Here is a 6,561-nt window from a genome sequence, read left to right as displayed (position 1 = left end):
CAAGAGGTGTCATCAGAAGTGGGGTTGGGGAAATTTTTCATGACTGATCTAGAGTCACTCTCACCCGTGTGCGGCCAGGGAGTTCCTGGTCTGGGGCCCTCTGTGGTCCCCAGTAGAGTGCTCTGGGGTCTGAGGTCCTTTGAGGAGGCCCCACCAGAGTCATCGTGTTGTCAGGTGGACAGCCATCAGTTTTGTCTCCTGATTCTGCTACACTGCTCAGCTTTCACAACACAATGTGCTGGTTCCTGGGGGATAGAAACCAGCGTCGGGCGTTGGGGTGGGGGGGGGGAGGCCTTTGCTCCCATATACCGTCTCTCACCGCCACCCGGGGCACAGGCCGGTCCACCGCAGCCCAGAGGATGCCTGGCTCCACGGACGTGAACTGCTGAATGGGGCCAGGGGTTTGCTAACCCAGTCCCCACAACAGTGGTCGCATTCGTGACTTCTCTGTTCCTTCAAATGGAGATTTGTCCACGCTTGTCTCTGTGGATACTCAGAAGGCTGGCCATGACAGCCTTCAGCCTGTCTCATCGGCCAGGGGGCTGTGCAACAGTGAGGAGGATGTTGAGGGTAAGAGGAGCTGAAGGTGAGAAAGCCGTGGATATGGGAGGTTGGGGCCCCACGAGCACCGGGGGACACTGGTGTGTTTGCACTTAGTTGCAAACCCCGCCACTAAGTTGCACTTAGTTGCAAACCCCTCCACGTTCTGCAAAGAGCTCAGGCGTGAAACTGAACGGCAGAGGACTGCTCTCGCACCAGTTGGGGAGCGTCTGTCCATCGTGCAGACACTTGCGTATGTGATTTCCTTCAAGCACTGCTTCTGCTCCCTCCTCACTGAAGCTGTCGTGTCCTGGGCACCGTGGGGTTGGCACGACCGAGCCCCGCCTGGCCTGTTCTCCAGCAGAGTGCGCTTTGTTGGGTCTACGTGGTGTGGGATGAGGCAGAATGTGCCCGGTGCTGTAAGCGCCCCAGAAGTGGGAGAAAACCCAGGAAGAAGAGACAGAAGGGAAGAAGAAATGGAAACGGCCCCCGTGCCAGACAGGCGCTTTAGTGGACAAAGTGACATTTGAATTGAACTTTTAAAGAAGGTAGGATTTCAAAAGGCAGGGGAAGCATTTTTCAGATGTGAGAATGATAGGAACATACAAGGTGTAGGGGGCACAGCGGGCTTGTTGGGAAACCAAGGAGGCGACGGAAATGGCTGGAGTGTAGGCTGCCTGCTGCCGGTGGCTTCAGGGACAGCCCCTGGCCCACAGCCTCCCAAGTATTTATCCTGTCAGCCTTTGGATATCTAAGGTTCCTGAGGCCAATTACACAATGTAGCAACTGATACAATGTTTTCCAGGTATTACTAGTAAGTGCTCAACATGAAAAAAAGGTCCGGTTGGGTGTTAAATCATATCCCACTTCTGCAGCATTGTGAGGCCTGGCCTGGTCCCTGGCAGGGTGCAGAAACTTCAATGCCAGGGGTTCTCAAACTTGAGTGTGTGTTCAAGTCACCGGGTGATAGTTAAAATACAGATGGCCGGGCCCTGCCACGGAGTTTCTGGTTCATTGGGTTTGCAGTGGGCTTCAAGAGTATGTGCCCCTAACAAGTCCCTGCCGCTACTGAATCGCTCCTTGCAGACTCTTCTGTGCAATACCTCTTGCATCGTCTGCTTTCGTCTCTCTTGTGCTGTGTAGCTCACTGCCACCCAGAGCACCCACTCGGTACTCTTTGTTGCACACATCCAGTTTAAAAATTCATTCTCGGGGCACCTGGGTGGCTCAGTCGGTGAAGCGACTGACTTCGGCTCAGGTCATGATCTTGCGATTCGTGAGTTCAAGCCCCGCGTCGGCCTCTGTGCTGACAGCTCAGAGACTGGAGCCTGCTTTGGATTCTGTATCTCCCTCTCTCTCTGCCCCTCCCCCACTCACACTGTGTCTCTCTCTGTCAAAAATAAAATAAAAAATAAAAATAAAAATTCGCACTCATCGTGCCTTCAGATCTGCCTCCCCTTAACTTTCAACCATCGCTCCCAATTCTGCGGGGAGGCCTCCTCATGGAACATGTGTCCGGATGGTGGTTAAGTCACAGGCACAAGAGTCAGACTTCGAGGTCCATCTCCTGACTCCACTGTTTTTTATGTGACCTCGGGAAAGTCACTCAACTTTTCTTTCTTTTTTTCAAATGTTTATTTGTTTAGAGAAAGAGAGAGACAGAGAGAGGCAAGGAGGGCACAGAGAGAGAGAGAGAGAGAGAATCCAAGCAGACTCCATGCTGTCAGGGCAGAGCCTGAGGCGGGGCTCCAACTCACAACCCATTGAGATCACGACCTGAGCCAAAATCAGGAGTCAGAAACTTAACCGACTGAGCCACCCAGGCGCCCCACTCAACTTTTCTTAATTTCCTCCTCCACAGAATGGGCCTGATAACGGCACTTTTGTCATAGGATTGATGTGCGGTTTCAATGAGAAAATGCACGTCAAATAGCGTGGTACTCGGCACGCCTGTTTTGTGACTGCGGGGAATGCCAGCATCCCAGGCGACCGTGAGGAAGTATGTCAGAGGCTGAGGATCTGCTGTCCTTCTGTGTCTGGGCCTCGGCCCCTCTTGGCTCCAGGGGCTTGGTGGGCAACCCAGTGTCTCCCCTGGGGAAGGGTGAATTGACCCCTCAGGTACAGCCAACAGTTGTCTGGAAGGAAACCAAACCTCAGAGCAGGAGGGCGCCCAAAGCAAAGCTGTGTAGGCATTTTGGTCCCCACCTCCAGCCGCTGTCCCCACCGGCCTGTTGCCCAGAGTCCCTGGCGATCTATGAGCAGGACGTCAGGACTGTTTCATATGGAGACGAGGTGGCAGCCTCGGGGGTTTGGTATCAAGGCGACAGAACAAGGCTTGGGAAGAATGCGTCTCTCAGTTGCAGTTTTAATTTCCAGTCTGTAGTGAGTGGTTTTCCAGCAATATCGACCTCAAGTTCTGTCTTTTTAAAGAGAAGGCAGAGAAAATCCACTCCGGTCACTGTGGCATGCTGGCCAGTCTGTCTTGTCTCTCCCTGGTCACAGGGACACCAGGGGCCTTTGCAGCCAGGCCTTGTGCTGACAGGGGCCCCGGGCCTGCAGGACCGCTGGCTTACCTGCCCCACCACAGATCTGCACGGTGTGGGGGGGTGGGGGTGGGGGGTCCTGACCTTCTCCAGGACATACTGGCCTCATGCCGGAAATGGCTACAGTCACAGGTTTGTCTGTTCTCTGGGCTGGTGTGCCCTCTCTCACTGCCACTGTGGAGCCACACCGTGCCGTGTGAACGAATAGGAAAAAGGCTCCTCCTGGCAGCTCAGGGCCACACTGCCCCCTGGACCCCAAAGTCACGTAGCACGTGGGCCTGTAGCTGCGGATCCCCCATCGTCCTCGGTGTCTCGCCTCCTGGGAGCACCTGTGTGAATCCAGTAAAGGCCGTGTGAATCCAGTGAATCCAGTGAATCCAGCCTCCCTGAGGCTCCTGCCAAGCTCTGTCTTCCGCCAAAGGAGTTGAGGAAACCAGCCTCTGAAGGCAGATCTGAAGTTGGGGTAAAAATTTGGGGCTCTCAGGGATGGATCTCAGATACTGTGTGACATCTGTGCGTTCTCGGCCTCCCCACAGCCACCAGGGACCCCAGGCCTTCCTGATGCCTAGTGCTTTGAATCAGGGACTACCATTTTGTCCTCCAGGGTATTTCCAGTCTGATCTAGGGGAAAGGAAAAGATAGTGTTTAGCAAAGGATTCTTCGCAGGCACTCGTCTGGCTGGCTGGGCACAGAGGCTGCTCTCCACCTTCAGGCAGATCCTTGTCTTTGTCCTTGTCCTGACTTGGGCTTCTGAGAAGAAAGTGTACATTCTTCAGTGGATAATGAAAGCAAGCATTGCTTTTATCTTTTTTTCCCCTGGCACGTTAGAATTCTAAACAATGGGAAACAGGAGGAGGCACACAGATGAGTTTGCCCTCCAAGCTGGGATGTCAGGAGACACTAGAACCGTCCCAGAGGAGGCCATACTTTGAGGCAGGGGTGTCTTTTAAGTCGTGCCACAGACTTGAGACCACTAGGCTGTTACTGGTCCTGATTCTCTCTCACTGCCCTTCCCCCCCCCCCCCCCCCCCCCTGCATAGGCTGGTCCCCAGTGTCTCTGTGAGAGGTGCGGTCAGGCCGAGGCTGCGGCACTTTCCTTGCTGTTCTCCTGTTCCAAAGCGTGTCCCTCTGGGGCCCTGAGAAGCTACTAAAAAGACAAGGTAAGACGGGTAGGCAGATCGAAGATGGGGTCCAGACTTCCCAAGGACCACTGATCTTCTGTTTCTGTGTCTCTCAGAAAGAGGCAAGTGAAGACCCCAATCCATACTCTGAGACTGCCGGGACTTCTGTTCAGGCAGGAACCCAGGGCATGGCCCTGTTCTTGCTCTGCATGTCCGTTTTCCTTTTAGGGGAAATGTATTGTGTATTCTGCCCCCTCAGCTGGGAAAGGGAAGAGGGAGAAAATGACTGCTAAAGTATCATTTGCAAAGGTTAATAATTCGCAGCTCTCCAGGGGTACTCGGGCCTCCCCTGACCTGCCCCCGGTTGCTGAGAAAAAACACAAAAGTTCAGATCAGCAATCACGTGGGGCCCAATGTGTGAGACATGGCAGAGCCGAGTGGCCTTGTGCTGCTGTAAAACATTTATCTCAGTTCTGCATCTGGACCCTGGCCTAATAAATTCCTCCAAAGGTATGCGGACTGCCTCTTCGGGTGCAGGATGAGGCCAGGGTCACCTGGGTAGTCAAAGGAGGGGACTGTCATAAACATGGACTCAGGACAGGGACAGAAACCCACTGGAGCTTAAAATTCCAGGCTCCAAGTTAATGAGCTACTAAAAAGACAAGGTAAGACAGGGGTAGGCAGATCTGAAGTTGGAGTGAAAATTGGGGCTATCGGGGATGGACCTCAAGTGTGAGGGAGGGAGGCTGGAAACTTGCACTGAGCCAGGCAGATGGGTGTAGTAGAAAAGGGCCTTGGCCTTGGAGACAAAAGCGGTGGGTCGTAGCCATGGCTCTGCTATGAACCTGGGGTGGCCTTGGCTGGGTCACTTCCCTTCTCTGGGTCTTTGTTTCCTAGTCAAAAAATTGAGGCCGTACAACTCAACAACACAAAATGAAATGAGCGGATTAAAAAATGGGTAAAAGATTTGAACAGATGTTTCTCCAAAGGAGATACGCAAAAGGTCAATAAACACGTGAAAAGATGCTCAACAGCGTTCATCTTTAGAGAAATGCAAATCAAACGAGACGTCCCCTTGTGCCCATTGGGATGACCGTTATCAAAAAACCCCGAGAAATAGCAAGTGACGGTGAGGATGTGGGGAAATCGGAAGCCTGCATGCTGTTGGTGGGAATGTAAAATGGCGCAGCTGCGGCCGAAAACGGTATGGTGGTTCCTGAAGAAAATTAAACATAAAACCACCATATGATCCAGCAATACCACTTCTGGGTACATGCATCCCAAAGAATTGAAAGTGGGGGTTCGAATGGATACTCGGACACCCATGCTCATAACAGCATTACTCACAAGAGTCAAAAGGTGGGAGTAACAAATTCATCACCAGATGAATGGATAAATAAAATGTGGATAAATAAAATGTGTGTGCACGCAGTGCAGTGTCACTCAGCCTTAAAAAGGAAGGGGATTCCAACACGTGCTGTACAATGTGGATGAACTTGAGGACATTAGCTGAGTGAAATAAGCCAGTCACAATAAAACGTACCGTATGGTTTCACTTATCTGAGGTACCTAGAATAATCACATCATAAAGACGGAGAATAATGGTGGTTGTCATGGGCGGGGGCAGGTGAAAATGGGCAGTTGTGGTTTAATGGGTGTGGAGTTTCCCCACGTCGGGCTCCGTGCTGACAGGTCAGAGCCTGGAGCCTGCTTTGGATTCTGTGTCTCCCTCTCTCTCTGTCCCTCCCTCACTCACGCACTGTCTCACTCTGTCTCTCAAAAATAAATACATTAAAAAAAAAAAAAGATTCTGACCAGGATGTAGAGGTGATGCCAAGGTATTGATCCCTTCCAATTTTTTACAGAGCAGGCAGGACCAAGGGCAGCTGACACCCTCAGGGTAGGTCACTTGCAGCCTCTAAGAGCTTTCTCTGTTTACCCCAGTGTGCCTTACACATGTCATAACTTTTAAAATTTCTTATTTCTTAACCTTAGTGATCATGACACATATATATAGGAAAAATGCATAAAAGCAAAATGCAGAGCTCAATCTTTAATCGTACACACCTGTGTAACCACCACTCAGTTCAAGAGCTGGAATCTTGTCAGCATCCCGGAAGTCAGGAGAGTGTGTTACCACCTAAGAGACATCACCCTAAGTCCTGCCTGATATTTGGGCCTTACGTACATAAGTGGAACCCCAGGATGAAAACAAATGTACTATAGCTACACTGAGCACCATGGATAGATCTCACAAATATAGTGACAGCAATAAATCAGAACCAAGAAGAATACACCAGAACAATTTATTGAAGACCAACCTTTCCCTCTGTTCTTTGTCATAAATCAACTGTTTT

General features: G+C 51.5%; 1 protein-coding gene across 2 annotated transcripts in view; it reads left to right on the top strand.

Annotated features, from left to right (window-relative positions):
- PDZK1 (PDZ domain containing 1) overlaps window positions 1–6,561 on the top strand; it is a 57,764-nt gene that overhangs the window by 3,422 nt on the left and 47,781 nt on the right. The window contains exon 2 of one of the 2 annotated variants that reach the window (XM_042953703.1): window positions 4,124–4,243. The exons of the other annotated variant lie outside the window; for it this stretch is intronic. The gene's annotated coding sequence lies outside the window, so the exon portion shown is untranslated. The remainder of the gene's footprint in view (window positions 1–4,123; window positions 4,244–6,561) is intronic. 2 annotated transcript variants of the gene reach the window in all.

Source organism: Panthera leo, chromosome C1 (assembly GCF_018350215.1).
Source record: "Panthera leo isolate Ple1 chromosome C1, P.leo_Ple1_pat1.1, whole genome shotgun sequence".
NCBI classification, from domain to species: domain Eukaryota; kingdom Metazoa; phylum Chordata; class Mammalia; order Carnivora; family Felidae; genus Panthera; species Panthera leo.
Note: the sequence above shows the minus strand (reverse complement) of the source record. Positions and strands in the feature narration are given on the sequence as shown.